Genomic DNA, 19736 nt, shown 5'->3' with positions numbered 1-19736 from the left:
TTGTTTTGTTTCCTCCTGTCTATGGTAACCTGCACAGATAGTACTGTGGCACAACAATGTTATTGTGCAGATGTGGTGCTTAGGGACATGGTTTTGTGACGGACTTGGCAGATTGTGCTAGGTTAATGGTTGGACTTCATTATCTTAAAGGTCTTTTCCAACTGAAACAATTCTATGATTCTGTGATTATAGATTCTCCAAAGTAAAGTGAGTCAATATTTTTAATAGCATCCTAACGCACACCTGTAAGATTTGTTGGGAATTTTGAAGCCCTGAAAATGCCACAAATTAGATTATAAATTATAGTCATTTTTATGGGAGTTATCCATACTGTACATTGTTAGAATTATGGATTACTATACTTCTAATTAGTCAGATGTGAAGGTTTTTCAGCTGTTCTTTGAAACTTCTGGTGTTTTTTACCATTTCTCCTAACTTTGATCCCTGATTAAAATTAAATAATACTAGCAGTTGTTTTCTGAAATTCTTGCTGCTTTATAATTGTTTCTAAGAGCATCAAAGACTAGAAGTAAATTGATATTCTTATAACTTCATTAAAATATTGTTTTAATCAAGAATACAAAGCATAACCTTCATGATCAGACTGCGTATGAAACAGTTCATTATTAGACTGCAAAAAAAGAATCTACACACATTTAAATACAAATACGAGATTCAAGCCAGACTTAACTTCACACTTTAATTTACATCTTCTTTCCTTAAGCTTATCTGTTTGCTCAAATGTCTTGACATTTGATGAATTTTCCATGCTGTATTCACAAATGGGTCAGTTTTCAGGGCAAATATTCACAGTATCCGTGGACAGCCACACTTCATTTCATCCTCAGCTGAGGTCATATCAAGTAAATCCCTGTGTACTAACATAGGCCACAGAAGTCCTTAAGCTTTGTATATAGATTAAGGTATAAATGGTTCGCTTCCTCAAGGGAGGAGAAGACTTCCTGTGCTTGCACTCATGAATTCACACAGGTGTAGTAGCTCTAATGTAAAACGCATTGATTTTGTTGATGCACTTTGCAGTCTGATGTGAGCACACATGGCAACTTCATGTATATCTGCTAATGTAGCTACAATTGTAGCTCTTATATTAGCTCCCAGGGGGCTGTTTTGTTTATAAACTATATCTTACGCTAGTAAATGTCAGCTTTCAGCAAGCCCAGATGTAGACTGGAAGTGTAACCCCATGATCTCTCCAGAAATAACAGTGAGAGCTATAGAAAAACACCTCTTGAATAACTGAAAATGAAGAATTTGATTTATATATTTTTTTAGATTTTGGATTTAATCTTATGGGGTTTAAATAATCTAAACTTCTTAAAGCTTCCTGTTCTACTTTTTTCAGGGAAAACTTAGGGAATGAGAAGGTGATGCTTTGATATATTTCTTGTTTTTTGTGGGTTTTGGTGGGGGGGGGGTTGTGGGTTTTGGGAAGGCTTTTTGTTTGGTTTTGTGTTTGGTTTTTTTTTTTACTATGTTCCTGCAGCCATCTGTTCTTTTTAGATTTTTTTCTGTACCAGAAAGTTCTTACTCAGGGTGAAACTATCTGTATGCAAAACATTATCTACTTCTTACAGCCTCATAAAAAGGTGTTGGATTTTTGCACAGGGATCACATTCCTTTGAGCAAGTCTCAAGCAGAAAAAAAAAAGTTAAATTTAACTGGTGGCTTTTCTGTAACCTTTTTTATTGATAGACTTTTTAAAAAACATGGCTAGTAATATATTGATGTTTAAAAAGTGGCAGTTGATGTTGCAAGGAACTCAGAGACTTTTTGTTCTTTGTGCTCTGATGAAGAATTTCCTGTGTAAGGCTGCTGGTGGACAGCACTGCTTACTCTAGCATTTCCTGTGCTACTTTTGTCTGTGGTGCTGAGTGGATCTTTAGATATCTCAGTGGGATGTGGCCAGAATACTTTGGTTTGTGGGCATTAACTTTTTCTACTTTTTGTTTTTGCATCATTTTATGTTTACCTGTATCAACATATGTTTCAGCGAAGTCAACAAAGTATGCTGATTTAAGAAGTACTCACTGGAAACCTAAAATTTGGCATAAAGTTAGATAAATAATTCTTGGAGAGAAAATAGCATTGTTATAATTGTTCATGACATTTGATCCTGATTAATCATCTTTCACTTCAGAAACTAATTAACTGACTGTATGTGACATGATGCTCTACGTGTCATATATATAACTGAACAGGAATCACCGTTTACTAGAAACTCTTGTTATTTGAACTTTACCATTTATTACAAATGTTCACTAAAAATACAAATATAAATACAGCAAGTTGATAAGGGCTTAATGACAGTGAGAGCAGCCACGATTAAAACCCAAGAGGAGTGAAGCTGATACCACTCTGTTTTTGCAGTTTGCTCCTTTCCTCTCACATATCCTGGCAGAGAAACTCACTGTTTTAAATGCATGGAGACAATATGTTTGTTTGCTTTACCTTCATCTCTTGATAATCATTATGGAATCCCCAGATCACTAGAGGAGGAAATGCTTAATGGGAGAAGGGGAGATGAATGATACATGTCTTAAAGGCACCCTGGTTCTGTTCTTATCTGGCCAGATAAAATTGTACTGATTTCTGAGAGCTAGGCTACAGAGTAAGGAAAATCCCAGAGATTTCTGTAAGCTGTTGCTTTTACTGTGATGTTCAGTGGGTTTAATATGAGTCTTACTTCAACAGAGAGGAAGAAATTTTGTGAAGATGAGTTTCAGGCTTTTAGCACCAATTTGTATCAGAAGGATTCTGAAAAGTAGTCCTCCTCAAGAAGGCCGCTTAAAGGACCATTTAGCCTCTTACAGTTTATTTGAATTTGATTTCTTTAGTCTTAAACGACAATTTCCTGAATTTCCAAACCAAACATTTATTTCTCTGCTCTTGGTTCCCTATGAGGTGGCAAATTTTTAGGGAATAGGAGTAGCAAGGCAACTTGTCTGTGAATGTTTCCAGTCCTTTTACCTGCAGGCAGGTGAAAGCTTGAAGACTGACTCTCAGCACAGGCAATTATTTAGAGCATGCTGCAAGTGTTCCACAGCAGAAACTATTTTACTATAGATGCAGCCAAAATCCATCAAGATGTGTATTTTAAAGCATAAATAACAATGGAATGATAAGGCATTAAAAAAAACAACAAAAAAAAATTATAGCAGAAAGGTGCAAAAAAATTATCAGAACCAGAGGGAGCTCTTAGTACAGCTTCATCAAATTGAAATTTAAAGGCTTTCTAACTCTTCCAAAGACTTTAATAAAAAATTTTGGTAGGTTTCTTTTTTAATGTATTTTTAACTGTGCCAGGATTTTGATTCTTTATTTAATTCTACTGTGTGTGCCTCCAAACAGCTTAGTAGCTCAACCACATTTACTATTAAGGAACTTAAAAAAAAAAATAAAAAAAAAAATAGCTGAAGGGCAGGGAAAGAATACTAGTCTTTAAACGAAATCTTATAGAATTTTTAATTGAAATATTTTTATTCTTTTACCTATCCAGGGGATCTTTACTTTGTCACTAATGGAAAAAAAATTATTTAGGCCTCAAAATTAAATCTGTGCAGCTTTTAAAGTATTATTTTCTTCAAAATCAGTTTTACAATAACACTATCAAATATTTTTCCCAGCAGAAGTATATTACAGAACTTATGCTGAGCAGAGCAGACATTAATAGCACTAGCCAGTGTCTAGGCAGGAGTGCTACCTCATCACTCTCAATATCCAAACTGAAGTCAAGACTGTTTATAGTGGAAAGAGGTGTATCACAGCTACTTCTTAAAAACAGTTTGTTGTTGTGGATTGAGGTCTGCTCTGCATGCACGGACTTGTCACCCAGTAACACCCTCCTTTTGGAACATGACTCATTGTTGCCAATAAAAGCACTGGATCCTTTTATTTCTTTACTAAGATACATAAGGCAACTCAGGAGTTGGTAGAAGCTTAATATTTCAGGTCTAATCTCTATTACCAGAAATTTGGGAAAGTAATCTACTTTTCAGATTTCTAAAACACTAGACTTTTAAAGCCTTTTAATGCCAATTGCCTTTCCAACCATTATCTTCTATTGCATTTTTGTCCTGAAAATTGCAAAAGGTACTTTATTTATTTTTTTACAATTATGTCAAATGTCCCTTTTTAGAGATGGTGACTAGAAGGCATGGATGGACAAGAATTTAAAAGTTGCAACCACAAAGTAGATACAAATTAATTTTTATTTTATTTAAAGAATTTGAGCATGGCTTGTAAATGGTCAAAAACATGCTTGGATGTGTACAGTTCCTTGTGGAGTGAGTTTTTGCTCTGAGTGGTAAAAGGCCTTTCAGTCATCTTTGATAGTTCTAATACCTTTGCCATCTGAAGATTTCTCTCAAAAAAATTGACTTTCACTGATGTATTCTAGTTCATTACCTATTCAGATTAAACAACCTGTTCTTAATTAGTAGTAAGACTTGGTTACCAGCCACTCCAGTGTCCTCCCTGCACAGAAGGAGCTTAACAAAATAGAGAAATCTCTACTGTGGGAGGAAAACTAGTGGGGTTTTTTTTGTTTTCTGTATGACAGTGTGTCTTGAAATTCAAGTCTGGGACCACTGAGACTGTACAAATACCAAAGACGTCTGCTTACTGGAGTTTATACTCTAAGCATGGGCTAAGAGACAACAGATGGATACCAGCCAAAAGGGGGAGGAATATGAGGAAAAAATGAGATGCTAGAAAGCAATTGTTCAGGAAAGGAGCAACTGGGCTTTTGAAGGCCAAAAAAGCAAAGAATTTAAAATAGGGAAATGAAGTAGCTTTCCTGACACTTTCTATGATATTTTGTGTGCAGGAGAGCGCCACAATTGAAAACTCTGCAATACTTTTGCGAATAAAAGGAATGGACAACAGAAATAAGGTACAGGTGGATGATGATAAAGGAAAAATGGTGACAAGGGTAGATTATGAAGCACTGAAGAAAATGAGGAGAAGTATTAGATATTACAGATTTTTTTTACCTATATTGTGATAGCTTCAAATCCTTTTAACTTTTCTTTTAAAGAATTCTCTTGTAGAACATAAAACTTAAACATCCATCCTACATACAGTATGTTATAGTCTGTCAGAAAAGTTGCAATTTGATCTGGCATACTATTTTCTATTATCTTTAAGTTGCAGTAACTACAGAATCCAAATGATATAAAGATCGAAGTCTTCTGAGAATACATCTGAGTTTTTCCTTTTGTGTGTCAGGTTGTTGAAAATTTCACCCTGAATGGCTGCTGCCATGCTTAATTAGCAAGCAGATCATAAGGGAAACAGCTTCCTCTCCAACTGTGACCAGCAGGTATTGACAACAAAGCCACATAAACTCTACAAATTACTGCTGGTGTGCTTAAAACAGCAGAAAAATATGTTCACTTCAATGTCCCTGGGGCATTTAGCTTTGTATATTAGACAGCAGCCTTTACGGGAAATGTAAGCACAGGGCTTGTGAACCTGCAAAAATCTATAGTTAATGTGCCAGCTGTTTGAAAAAGCCGACACACACTTGTTGGTAGAATATTGTTGATATCTAACTCAGCAAGTTCAAAACTTTTTTCTAGGGGATATAAAACAACAAAAAAAAGATTGTTCATTTTTCCACTTCTCAAAATAATTTCTGGACTATTTTTAAGGCCTTAAAGCAGTCCTTTTCCCATAACAGCCAGGTCTTCCTTTCTCTACCACCATGAAAAATTTAATTTGCCTGGTAAAATCATTCTCATAAAGCAGAGGGGAAAAAAAAAAAGTGTAGAAACCAGTCTGTATTAAATTCTGGAAAGGACTGATGCCTTTACAAATAAAATCCTCTGGTTTGCTATGCTGTTAGTAGAGAATTAATTCTACATCTTGACTAGAAGCAACTGGGATTCCCAAGTCATGTATGCAAATAAACTGCTATATTGACCCTTTGTGCAAGTCAGGTGAAGACAAGTGTCAAGAGCTGGCTGGCTGGATAATAGGATCCTCATTTGTGAAAACGCTAATTTATTTATTGTTAGATCCTTTGGCTTCAACAAATGTAGAACCCCCTGGGAGTACTTTGTATTATAAATCTGCATTAAACCAAAGCCTACACATAAGGGATGGGTGTATATAAATATATATGTGTACATGGAAGCATCTCAATCCTTCTGTTTTAAAATAATATGAAAGTAAGATGTAATTCATGCAGGACACAAATTATACAGTACTGGAGAGTGCAGTGTATTTGTGCTTTGATTAATTATGAAGTCTTGTCTAACTTACTAATTTAAGAGCACTCATGATCAGTGACACAGAATTTCTCCTTTTATAAACTTGAAAACCAACATACGGTTTGTATGCCTTGTCACAAAGGTATCTGTGCATTATTATCTGTATGAATTCGAGAGTGCCATATTGTGCATTAAAACTGGCAAAGAATTAATCTTGGAGGTCAGTGTCAGTAAGAACTTTTTGCTACACTGAATAGTAGGAGCAAATTTTAACCATATATGTGTAGATTGCCTAAGGAAGCTGTGGAATTTCTATCACTGGAAATTTTTTAACATCAAGTTATACAAACACCTGACGAGAATCGTTTCAATATAGTTGATCCTGTCTTGGGGCAGAGAGGCAGACAAAGGGACCTCTTGAGGTTCCTTCCACCTCAGTTTTCTGTGATTCTGTGGCATTTTGATGCCACATACTGTATACTGTAGAAATGTATACAGAACTTCCTCAGCTGTAAAAGTTTATTTGTATACTTTCTCCCACTCCTATTTCTTAAGCTTGGGGGATTCACATGTATAAGTAGGAAGGAAAGTGGAATGTTTCCTAATTAATTATGGAAACTTGAAATACCATTTAATTGGATGCTGCATTTTAAGATCTACCTTGAGACTGAGAAAGAACAGAGAGAAAGGAGGAGATAAAAGCAAAGCAGCAGATCAAGACTTGAAAGTTTGCTAAATCAACCTGTCTCATTAAAATGTTTTATAGCGAATGCATCCATAAAGACAGGACAAAGTACTCATATCAGAAATTTATGAAGAGGAAAGACTGGCATGGCTTGAGAGGAGACTCAAATGTTAGAGGTGACAGTGAAGAGGTGAGTTTAGTGTTAAGTCCCAACCAGGCACGTTCCTGAGGATTCACAATTCCTGTTAAGTTCAGCGTGATCTCAGGGAATGTAAAAGACTTGCAATGACCAGTACTGCTTTACACAGTCTTGTGCCAGAGGTTTTTACATTTGTGCATTAATAACTGTGGATGAAAGAGCTAGAAAACAAAAGGTAGACTGCTTCAAGCAAGCAATATTTATTGAAGAACATTGCTTTTATTTCATCCTGACAATGATGGTATGTTGCGGAGTTAGCCTTCACCTGTTGGTGATATAAATAACATGCTTGTTCAGACTGTTCTTCTGGGAAGTTCATTAACACTTATGTTTCCAGCCTCTTATTGTGTGCCTTGTCCTGTTGATGGAATGAGTGATCTTTAGGACTCCTCAGAACTAGACGTGGCAGCAGATGGCAGCAGCAATGTCCACGTTTATGCAGCTCTGCCTGCAATTTATCATCAGCTTCCTAAGCTCAAAAACTGAAAACCCAAGGGAGGTGGTAATTAAACTGGAATTTTAAAAGTACGCTGTTCTGCAAGACATTTCTTTTGTTGATAAAAGGATGGGAAAGCTGGCAGATAAGGAGGAGAAAACACAAGCATTCCTGAAGTGGTGTGGTAAATTAATGGAAATTCAGTTCTCAATCAGACAAATCAGGTACTTGACTGCTCTCCCAGAGCCCACATTAGTATCCTAACAGGGGCCCATCAAATATATTTTCATGAAATACTATTTCTGTTAAACAATTGAATGTTTCAGTTTCGGTTTTCTGCAGAAAAACATCAATTTGAAAACCTTGGAATTTATACAGCTTTGCAGTCATGATCTCCAGTATATCTTGTAACTTCAGTTAATAGAACTTAGTTGGTGTGAGAAACACATTGTGGCTTCTGTCACCCAAACTAGGGTAAGCTTGCTCAAATTAACTGAAATTAAACCTCTAATGAAAGTACAGCCATAGTTTTACTGATATAACAGAACTCTGGTATCTTGACTTTAAGTGTGCCTTAGAACCTTGAGTCTTCTTTCAAGCCAGTAACAATTTTTACATGTGCACACACGTCAGTGTTTGTTGCTTTTGGTCAATTGAAGACATTTATCATTCTGCACGATGGGACTTCCCATGAATATTACTGAGTTCTGATTTGTTAATATTATTTGATATTATTTAAAATTTATGTCGTTGAAATACATGTCTACTATTAAACACTAGTTGTTGAGAATACTCTTTAAATACTACTGTATAATAATGGACTGAAAGTATTTAAGTTTTTGCAACTGACCCATTTTTAGAAATTTCTGCAACATTTGCAGATTTAGAATAAAAACAGCTACTCCACTTACAGAACACTCATTAATAATGAAGTAGCAATTTAGTATAGGAATGGTTAAGAGGTCAATGAAAGTCCCTGCAGTATGGAGCTAAAGCATTTTCTTATATTTGTTATACTACATACCATTTTCCATCAGTAAGATTAAAAACTTGTAACATGTAGGTAACTAGCTGGTTGTTACCTCAGTTCTACATGCATGATTCAATTTCTTATTCCAAGTAGAAGTATTGAAGTAATAAATGCTGATAATGGTAAGCACGTAAGCAAGTATTCATTTTCAAATAAAATAATACGAGAAAATATTTTCAGTTGCCTATAAAAATATTTAATATCCCTTTTTAAAAGCGCTTATTAATTTTATACACCTCTGTTCTTAGCTGTTTGGTGTAGTTATTATCAGGTGATATGTTCCTGACTCTTATTGTTAGCACGGGCTGTACTTATAGAAGTCTTGCACTTGTGAAAACTTGGACTTCAATATTAAAGATTATCTATTTAGAACAGAAACATTAAAATATATTAGTAATTTCTGAAAAAAGTTTCCTTATGTTTCTATCTCTATGGAATCTTGAAATATTGTTGTGTGTATATTTCTGAATCTAGTTTTTATAGAATGTGACTAGTTTGAACCTTTTTGGTTCTAGGTGTTCGTTTGTCACAGTTAATCAAGTATTTAAGAATATATGAGCGATTCAAATGGATTTTGAAAGTAAGATATTAATAGGAGCCTAAAGGTTTATACTTTCTGAAGTGAGGTCCAAGTGCTAGGTACAACAATCTAGTTAAAATATTCCAGGACTTGTTGTGAAGATATGTAAAATGAAAAAGATGTTGCTGAAATTGCCACATGATATGGAAACAATTACATATATATTTTGCTTTGTTAGAGGATGAAATCTGTGGTAACAGAGGAATGTAAGCAAAGACTTCCACACTTAAGTGCTGCTTTTTTACCTCCAGGAATTGCAATGTGTGTTTAAATTCGAGATCATGGCTAAAAGCTTTCTTGGATAGTTCTCTTCAGTCACCTCTGGAATAGCAAGAAAATGTGAAATTCTAATTCTAGAAGTTATTTGAGATAGTGACAACTAATCTTCAATAAATAAGTTGTGAATTACCAGATGGTCTTCTGTGAAGTGTGCTTCAAATGTGTATTACATTAGACACTTTTATTACTTACATTCTGAAGAACCTTGAACCTGTAGGCATTAATTTACTTAAATTTTATATGCGATCATTTAAAGTAATCTTCACCTACAACCATATTTCACTGATTTCATAGAATCATAGAATCATCCTGGTTGGAAGGGACCTTGAAGATCATCAAGTCCAACCATAACCTAAATCTTCCTACCATAACCTAAATCTTCCTACCATAACCTAAATCTTCCTACCATAACCTAATTTACCAGTTCAGGCTTAAATCATGCCTCTAAGCACTATATCAACATTTCTTTTAAGTACTTCCAAGGATGGTGACTCTGTCACCTCCCTGGGCACCCTGTTCCTCTATCCAACAACTCTTTCAGTAAAGAAATTCTTTCTAATATCCAGTCTAAACCTCCCCTGGCACAGCTTCAGGCCATTTCCTCTCTTCCTGTCATTATTCACTTGAGAGAAGAGGCCCACTCCCACCTCCCTACAACCTCCTTTCAGGTAGCTGTAAGAGGGCAATGAGGTCTCCCCTCACCGTCCTCTTCTTCAAGCTAAACAATCCCAGTTCCTTCTCCTCATAGGGCTTATTCTCCAGACCTTTCACCAGGTTGGTAGCTCTCCTCTGGACATGGACTATTAGTCCTTTTGCTTTTTTTTCAGTTCTTCTGTTGTGCTTAGTAGTTCTTGTTTCATGCATATTGGGGTTATTTTTGTGGAGCTTTAAATACAATACAGCCACAAAGCTGGCTGTCTAAAATATAACCACAATGCCATATATGATGGAGACAAACAGTGGAAGTAGAGGAAAAAAAGCTCAGGATGACAAAAATAAATTCAGTATAAAGACATCTTATCATTGTTTTAATAATGCTTCTAAATAGCAACACATCAGTCACTATTTAGAATGCAAAATTCAAAAGTTCACACATTACTACAGGTTTTCCAACAGCTTGTGTGTGGGGACATTCTGTGTGCAGTAATTTTGGATGTATATATGAATTATTAGTCATGCTGTGATGAGTGTTTTCTTCATGCACAGCATAGGAAGCTGTTCATTCAGGATTTGGAGACATAAGTGGACTGGTGAAGGTAGTAGATTAACTCCAAGGCCTATAGAAAACTCAGAAAAGTCATCAAGCGAGGTGTTAGCATGGCCAGGTCTATGAACATTTATTTGCAAGGGTTTGTCCTATAGAGGAAGCTAGCAGTGGTGCCTGTATTTCATACTGCACATAAATAGCATCATATTGTCAGTTTATCATAATGCCCTAACAGTCAGCTATTAGAGGAAACTAGCTCAAGCTGAATGTTTCTCAAAATTAACCTTTTTCAAGTATATCTAAGGATTGCTTAAAAATAAAATGGGGAAAAATATGTCTTAAAACTATAAAGTTTGAAATCTCTGTTAGTTGTAGAAAAGGTTTCCCTCTTTCCGGTTCACTTTTTGGAGCCTGTAGGGAATCGGCTGTTAGTTGCCACACATACCTGAGGCTCCAGCTCCTCTTTGGTCCTGGTAGTATTGAAACACATCTCGTCTTCCATTCCAAGTGTCTCATCCATTTCTGTCTATTCCTTTTGGCTTCTTCTATGCTCAGAGCTTCTGTGCTCCTTCACGCCACATCATGTATCATGGCACTGCACTTGAGTGTGGCTGCTGCGGCACAGCCTAGGTGCTAGGCCTGGAGCACTGAGCCCAGGAGAGGGGTTTCCTCTCCTGGAAGAAGAGGTATAGTTGGGCAGGTTTGGGTTAAAAAAGCTGTGGGAAGCTGGAGTGGGCTGTGTGTAAGTGGTGATTCAAACCGTTTTGGCAAGCAGGTTTCAAAAAGTGTGGCGTGTGTGTGTATAATTTATTATTTTTAATAAAGAAATTAATAGAAACACTGTAACTTGGCCAACTTTGAGGGCAATTTTCATGGGCTCGGTAAAGTGCTGGCAATTCTTTGTCATATTACAAAGCTCTAGTTAAAAAAAACAACAAGGGTGAAGCTTTTCCAAGAGCTAGTTACTATATTATGTTTTTTAATAACCTGAACAAAACAACATGAATTTCTCCAGCTTCATTCTTGGAAGCAGCTCAGCTCAGTAAGTTGCCAATTTCAAGAAAAACAAATCACCTTGGGCAGGAATCCAGTGTGGAGAATTTCAGCTGGCAGTTTTTTGGTAAATTGGCATGCAACACAAAATTGGATTTGCTTGTAAACCACGTTGAGCAGCATTGGATTTAGTCATTCTAACAGTAATTAAAATGGGAAAGGTAGGTGGGATTTTGGGGTGAGGGAGAGAACTGAGAAAGAAGGGAATAATAAAGTGGAGGAAAAAAAGAAGTAAGGTGAAGTCAGGAAGGCAAATGCTGAGAGTGCAGGGCAGTTTAAATAGGAAATAAAAAGATCATGGAAAGTATACAATAGTTGGATAAAGGTAGATGATGATGTAAACAGATGTTTGCTGTTGTGTTTTGGAATGAGCAGTGCACAGAGTTAGAACTTGAGTTCAGAGAAATTGAATAGTCTTAATCAAATAATAAAGTATTCAGAGAGACATTTTGGATTTATGAACATTATTTAACCCATTTTTATGAACTGTTCCAAAGCTATTAAATTCAGTGCAAATAATTCTTACTGACAGGTGGGATTTGTATCATATACTTATTGTAGAGGATGTTGACTGCAAAAACATCATCAAATCTCCATAAATTACCTACAGAATACTTTCATCTAGATCACTTCCAAAGCAGTGAATTAGCATCTTGAACCATCTGCTTGGTTTTGGACTTGAAGTACCAAATTTAAATTCTCTGGAATGCAAAAAGGCTCCATTCAAATTATTTTGACTATATTTTACATTACTTTATTCAGCTAATTTTGATGTATCTCTAATAAGCTTCTGTTTAGTCTGTTCTAAAATTCAGATTTTGCCTAAATCTCCTTACAAGGAGGTATGAGTTCATAAGAAATAAAGACATTCCTGTTACTCCATTATTCAAGGATAATAGAAACATTGAAACCACAAAGAGAACATAAAAACACAATAAGGTAGACTTAAAAAAGCTTACAAAACTATTTCTGAAAGACCTAAGACTAGCATTATTTCAAATGTACCAGGAGCAGCAAGCCTGTCTTTATACATCAAAATTTGTAGGTGATATTATGTTATTCAGAATAGGAGAAATGAAATTCAGCTGCAGAAAAACACCTCAGTGATACTGAGTGATGATCTGACAAGTGAAATTCATCATAAATAAATTTAAAGTACTTCTCAAATGGAAAAATAAATAAATAAATAGACAAAGCCTTGTGTCCAAGAATGGACTTCAAACTGATAATTGTTGTTGAAGAACTTCACTGTGAGATAGTATAGTCACAGAAACGAGTATTCACAGAGGGCTATAAAATTAGTATCAGTCAAATCAAAGTAAATTTACTATTAGGAATTTTTAGAAAGAAATGGAACAAAGCAGGGAGCATCATGGTTACAAGCAGTGTCACAGTGGTGCCACATAGATTTGAAAAGTAATAAGACTGGTTACTGCTGTTATCCATTAAGAACTCTCCATGGCTCTCTGAGACAATTATTAAAGTCAGACTTGATGGAGGCTGGGAAAGTATGTTTGGAAAAATCATGATGTTTGCCTTGATTTTGTACACTCCCTTACGTGTCTATGATAGGCCACTGCCTGAGAGGGATACAGGACCAGTGAGATTCTGGGTCTGACCAATTACAGCCGTTCTTAGATTAAGCCTAAATTAAAGCTGCTGCCAAGATGCAAGCGTGCTTCAGTTTGCATGTAGCTTAAGAGATGCAGAGCTGTCTTTGTTTCTTTGGTGTGTTAATTTTAATTTGACTCAATCTGAAATTAACACTTACATTGAGATGTCTGAGCATTACTAGATCTGTGTTGTTATTGTTACATGAAAGTGTGTTCCTCTATCATGGCTAATTATATTTTAATTTGCTCACTGCATATATTAATATCTTTTTTTCTCCAGTTAATCACCTATCAACTGTTGCCTTGCATTTAATTCCTATACTTTCTTTTTAATACATCTTGAATGAGAGTTGTACTGTGGAGTTCAGTGTGTATTGGCAGTTAGCTACCTTGGACTACACAATTTTTAAGCCTAAGAAAAGCAGTATTCAATATCTTTTATTAATGACATGGATGGTGGAGGAGACATAGGTGACACAAAGCGAGGAAGGTGCAGGTACACTGGATGACATGGCTGGGTATCAAAATGTTGTTGCTATGTTCAATAAATTGTTTGAATAGAATAGGCTGCAGTTTAATAGAGAGACGTAGAGATAAACAGAAATGTTTAATGTACGAATTCCAGGTGCAGGATTATTGACTAGGTAAGAGTGCTACACAGAAGAATTTCATGTGTGCTGATGGATTAGGAACTGCCCAAGAATTAATGCCATTCAAGCAAAAACACAGGAAGAATATAAAGATTATTCACATGGGCCATAGTCTGGAAGCCAAGTGGGGTGGTTGTTCTCTGTGTTGGTGAGGTCTTATCTGAGGAAAGAGGCCTAGGATTTGGTGTCAAGATCAACGTGGATGAAGCAATAGAGTCTGGTGAGAATGGTCAGAAGTCTAAAAAACATGTCTCACAAGCTGAAATTAAATTAACTGTGACTGATACTATGTACCCTCTTGGGTTTTTCTTTGTACAGTATTCATTTTCAAATTCATTAAAAGCTGTTGTAAGACAACTGTTTAGGATTTATCACTTAATCGTGTTTCTTTGTGCTCTGGGAACTATAATATGTAGAAGGATCTGAGTTCCTAACTTTCTCTCTTAGCTTGCTTCATTTTTATTTTATTTTTTTACAGTCTCTTCTCCTTTGGCATGTGACTCTATCATGCTGCTGTCCTTTTTCTTGTCTTGTGTAAGTCATCCAACTTTGCTTATACTTTCAACATCATTGTCACACTGTGTGCTCTAATTGTATCCTTCCTGGCCTTCACCAAAGTTAGGGAAACATGGGAAGTGCTTTGAGCTATGACAGCAGGAACTGTGGTTCTTTCCTCAAAACTCAATGAAGCAAACAAATAATCCAAATATTTTAAAAATTATTTAGTTTTTATTTATATGTAATGTATTTGAAAAATGTTTAAGTTGTTACATATTTCATGTGATCTAGTCCCTAATTATTGTGATCCCAGGAGTGCAGATTTCTCAAACTGATTTGTTTCCCCTTGAGCTCTTTTAAATTTATTTTTTATTAGATTGCTTATTTAAGACACTAAGTACTGTATTTTGAAATAAAGCTTAAAATGTCCTTTTTAAAAAAATTATTTACTTTACACAGATCTTCAGTAATATTTAGTGACAGTGACACTCCTAGATTAATTGTGCATTGTTTGGAGTGTATAATTTTGTCAGTTTTAATTTTGTTGCCTTTTTGTTCCACTGAAACAGTTTTCCTGAACTTGCAAGGGAATAAGCTGGTCTTACCTCTAGTTCATTTATCTAATGTAGCAGTCAAAGTATAAACTCCCAAGAAAGTAAAAAGATTTTTCTGTGTCCTTATATGAGCAAATTATTTATGCTTGCAATCATCTGTTGACAGCCTCCTCAGAAGTCTCTCTTTCTTTTGAGAGAGGTTGACCAGAATGAAACACAATGTTCTTAGTCACTCTGAACTATTATTTTACCAATGTACATTAAAATCATACTGACATTTCTCTCACTGCTTTTGCATACTAATTGTGTGCCTGCCTTTGTCCACAACTGTGCATCAAGCTGAAGTTTTCATTGAGATTTTTTGAGTGTTTCACAAAGAATCCTAAGGGTAGGGCTTCCCAGGAAGTCGGAGAGCTCTGGGTGTCCACTTCTAATTTGAAATTCAAATTTCAAATGAATTAGTAACTGAAGCTCCCTAAGGCTCCTTTGAAAATTCTCAGCCTGTATTTTTCCCTGTGGTGATGCATGGTTCAAGGTTCTGAATTAAATCGGATTCTGAAGATTTCTTGCACATTCCCATACTTTGGTTTCTGAGCTATTTCTTTAATCCACGTTGAATCTTTGCTTTTTTTACCTGGAAACTTATAGTGAGGTAATAGTCAAGTAAACTATGTCAACCTGTTCTTTTCCCTGTGCTGTTTAGCTGGTATGGTCAATGGAATCTAAGAGCCATGTAAAAATTTTGCTTAGCAAAAAGTAGTAAGTGCTAGATTATATGGGAAGGGGGATGTAATCTAAATAAATTGATTTAATTTTAGCATATTGCGGTTCCCTTCGGTTTTTAAATTTTTTTCTATGTAATTTTTTCCAATTATATCACTGATAATGACTTTTTTTTAGTATTTTTCATAGCTTTAAAATTGTTATTTTTCAATATAGGGGCTAATGCTGCTTGATAGTTTGTCAACTCAGTAATTTAATACCCCAACAGAACACCCTGATATATTTCTAAATATGCACTGTAAATTTCCTCCACTGTTCAGCTGTGGCAATGCAACTCACCATTACAGTCTTGAGGAATCTGTTTCATGGTTGCCTCCACTGTTGATCATCTGGACATTCAAGGTATTTTTATTATCTTTGTAATATCACTGCAAGGTGAAAAACACAATTCTGAAGAGCATGAGCTTTCGAAAAATTTCACCCTCAAGGTTTGTCTTCAAGGGGAAATTACTGTAAGAAAGCTGAGGTGTAATTTTAAAACGTATTAGCTGTTGAGCTCTAATCCCTCATGTGAACAATCGGAGTTGAGGAGGTTGCTCCACTTGGAGAGCATGTAATCAACTGTAAATTCAAACTCCATCTCACTTTGTTATGGCATCACTGACCAAGGTATCTTTGCTCCACCCCTCACAGGAAAATGTGGAAATTGAACTCATTTGGTTTCCACTCCAGTCATAACCACGGTACCATCCTTGGCACTTTTGCCTTCCTACATACCTGCACTATAGTAGAATATAAATATTCCTAAGGTTTGATATGTTGTAACAGATCTAAATTCTTCTTTGTTTGTACAGCTGTTCATGTTTCCAGTTTATAGGCATTCATCTGTTTGCAATAAACTTTTATAATCTACATTTATCAGGTTCAGCTGCATTGCTCATGAAACAAAGTAAATTCTTCAGTATGACTCCATTATTTTCTTATTATGGCCTGTTTTATTTCTGTGTGTATTTGCACAAATATAGGGCATAACTCTGGTCTGTAAAATCATTAATACCATGGTTCTGCCTACAGGTGCTTACTTTTTTTATTTTTGTATCTTCCATTGCTTTCTCCACTCCTTTCCTCTTTCACTACCAGCATTGTGATGCTTTAAGTAGAAGCTGATTTTATGTTATAATTTAAAATGCTTCACATCCAATTTCTCTAGCATACTTAAGAGCACAGCAGATCCATAATGTTTTATGAAATAGGTCAGACTTCATCATTTATTTCTCCTGCTGCTTTTAAACTTCACTGAAATTTTGTTTCTGAAACATTCTCAGAATGTGAATCACAATTATATCAGTCTGTTTTTTTAAAATATCAGGAGAAAGAGCTTCATTTTATCAATGTTTTTAACGTGCTACTCCCTAATTTCTTGTATTGTTTTGGTAAGCTACATGTGTAGGCATTGACACTCTTTCACATTCAATAATTGAACCTCTTATTTCTCAAACACTGACACTTTAATGTTGTTTGATTGTAACATTTTGATTCTGATCTCAAAAACTTGCTCTGAACTCTTAATTATCTATAAACTCAGAGTAAGTGACTTTTTCTTTTGACTATAATTTCTTTTAAGGCATCAATAGGTGTGACAGCTTTCCAAATACATCCGTGTCAGACTTTTCCCCCCTGGACAGAAAGGTTCTGGAAGAAATTTAACCTGCTCTTAATATTAGGTTCTTTCTGTTTGAAATGTATTTAAATTGATAGATGCTGTAAAGAGTAAGTGGGACATGAGTGTGGAAATATTTTAGCTAAGAAATGTCAAACTACAAATCTAAGATGAAAATTCATCATTAAAAATATAAAATAATATACACGATTTATAGTTTCTAGAAAAAATACTGTCCTCCCTTGTGAGGAAAAGCTGTTGCTGTGGTTTTAAAACAGAGCTGACATCAGTAACCGGTAGCTTATACTGCTGGCTTGCATTACCTAATTTAGCATGCTATAAACAGAAGTAACTGTTCCGTGGTTTATAGTTACAAATTAAATCTAAAATACAGATTTATTTTCCCCTGTGGGCACATATTTAAGGTAAGAGGACTGAACATTCATAGTCAGAATGAATAAAAAATCCTTTATAGCTACAAAATTAAATATGAAGTTGCTTTAAATAGCACTACACATTTTTTCAAATGGGACTGGGGGGAAATAGTGTTATGACTATGATCTGCAAGCCGCTTTATGTTTCAATGACCAAACAATGAGACACTAAAACCTGAGAATAGGAGGATGGATGGGCTGTGATAAGTAATTCAGCAGAAATCCTCTTTCCCTAACTAAATTTCCCGTTAATATTTCAGAATTACTGTGTGTTTATGAGGGTTTTTTCAATTAAAAGTTTTTCTGAAATGGTGTAAGGTTTGGTCACATCATCAGCTGCAAATAAATAGTCTGTAAATGCCTGCCAGAGAATTGTTACACACACTGAAGTTTGTTTCTTCAGCTTTCTGAGCTGGAAAATGGTTTTATCAGTGTTTGAGAACAGGTGACCTTCAATGGAGTTCTCAGCCATCCTAGAGATACAAAATCTTCAGATGGTCAACATCTTTGAAGATTACACCACCATTTACGTAGGGACTTAAGATTCTCTAGTCTTCTATTCAGCACTATCCAGCTCCATTTTATTAATGAAGTACTATTCACTGTCAGTAAGTGTAACAGAGTATCTTTCTGATTGCATGTGCTTTCAGGCAGTCTGATTCGGAAGTGTTGGTTTGGTGCTTTGCTTTCTGTATTTTCTATTAATCCCACTGGACTTGGAAATTAACTGATTTTCAGATGTTGGCATTTGTTCTTCAAAAGGTTTAAAGCAACTACTAACTAACCTGCTAACGAAGATGCCACAGGATGCTGAAAATTTTTCTGTTAATGCTCTGGAAAAACTCGGAATACATTGAAAAAAATAATGTACTCAGAAGTAAAATGTACAGTGAGGTAATTCTTTTAAATTGCACCATGCATAGGAGTTGCTGAGTGTGCTTATGGGGCAAGAAAAACATTGATCAGCATGCACAAGATGTGTATTTTATGTTTTAAACTATCACATATGAGCTCCTACATCCTTTCTTTATATGACAGTGTTTTAGTGGTAATGGAGAACAGGTAAAAGAGAAATGAGGACTGACACTCAACTTTTCTTTTTTAAATTTCCTGAAAAATTAAATGGACTGAAACAGCACGGAATGTGTGGGTTGTTATGCTATATAGTAGGAAAAAAAATAATTTTGTCTAGACAATGGCAATGATAGTTCACAAAATCAATTGCCTCCTCACCTCCTTGGTCTGGAACTGAAGGAACAAAATTGTGTTCTTTGTTTTTTTGTCTCCTTTATTCAGGAGTGAAGGAGACTGAGAGGGAGAATGCAAGATAATGGAAGTACTTTTTGCTTTTACGCCATGTTAAAGTATTGATCCTTGGGAAAATGTCCAGTTGTTATGGCAATATAAGATCAATCTGCTGTCATGTTATCTTTTTGTAGTAGCTGAAATCAGGGTTTACAATCAATTAAAGAACATGTGTTGTACAGTCTACAGAGAGAATGTTTTTAAACATTCTAACCCTTTATTGTTCTAATTAGTATGCAGTTAATTATGATAATATATCAGAGCCTCTCCCTACCTCTACCTCCTTCTCCTCTGCTAGAGGAGCTTCTAGCACCTTGTCAACTATTGGAATACTGAGAACACCATTCAGACCTAAGGAGAGAAGTAGTAAAAGGTCATTATAAGATACCTAGGTGCAAGAGATGCTCTCCAAGTTGATACTATAATTTCAAATTAAAAAGTACTAATCATAGCCAGCAAATACAATATTTGAATCTGGAAGGGGATCTTACCATGCTCTGATGCAATCTCTGGCTACATCTGTAGTGGCTCCTAGTCAAAGTTTCTAATGTGACAAACCCTCAACATTAGTCACAAGTCTCACAAATTTGAAGTCTT

At 35.5% G+C, this 19736-nt stretch overlaps 1 protein-coding gene across 11 annotated transcripts in view; it reads left to right on the top strand.

Annotated features, from left to right (window-relative positions):
* Positions 1–19736, top strand: part of LOC127384259 (heparan sulfate glucosamine 3-O-sulfotransferase 1-like) — an 82238-nt gene that overhangs the window by 45812 nt on the left and 16690 nt on the right. Inside the window, exon 1 of one of the 11 annotated variants that reach the window (XM_051618366.1) lies at positions 16136–16142. The exons of the other annotated variants lie outside the window; for them this stretch is intronic. The gene's annotated coding sequence lies outside the window, so the exon portion shown is untranslated. Of the gene's footprint in view, positions 1–16135; positions 16143–19736 lie in introns of those variants that run through there. 11 annotated transcript variants of the gene reach the window in all.

The sequence above is a fragment of the Apus apus genome, chromosome 4, assembly GCF_020740795.1.
Source record: "Apus apus isolate bApuApu2 chromosome 4, bApuApu2.pri.cur, whole genome shotgun sequence".
NCBI lineage: Eukaryota > Metazoa > Chordata > Aves > Apodiformes > Apodidae > Apus > Apus apus.
This window is presented reverse-complemented; position numbering and strand designations above follow the sequence as displayed.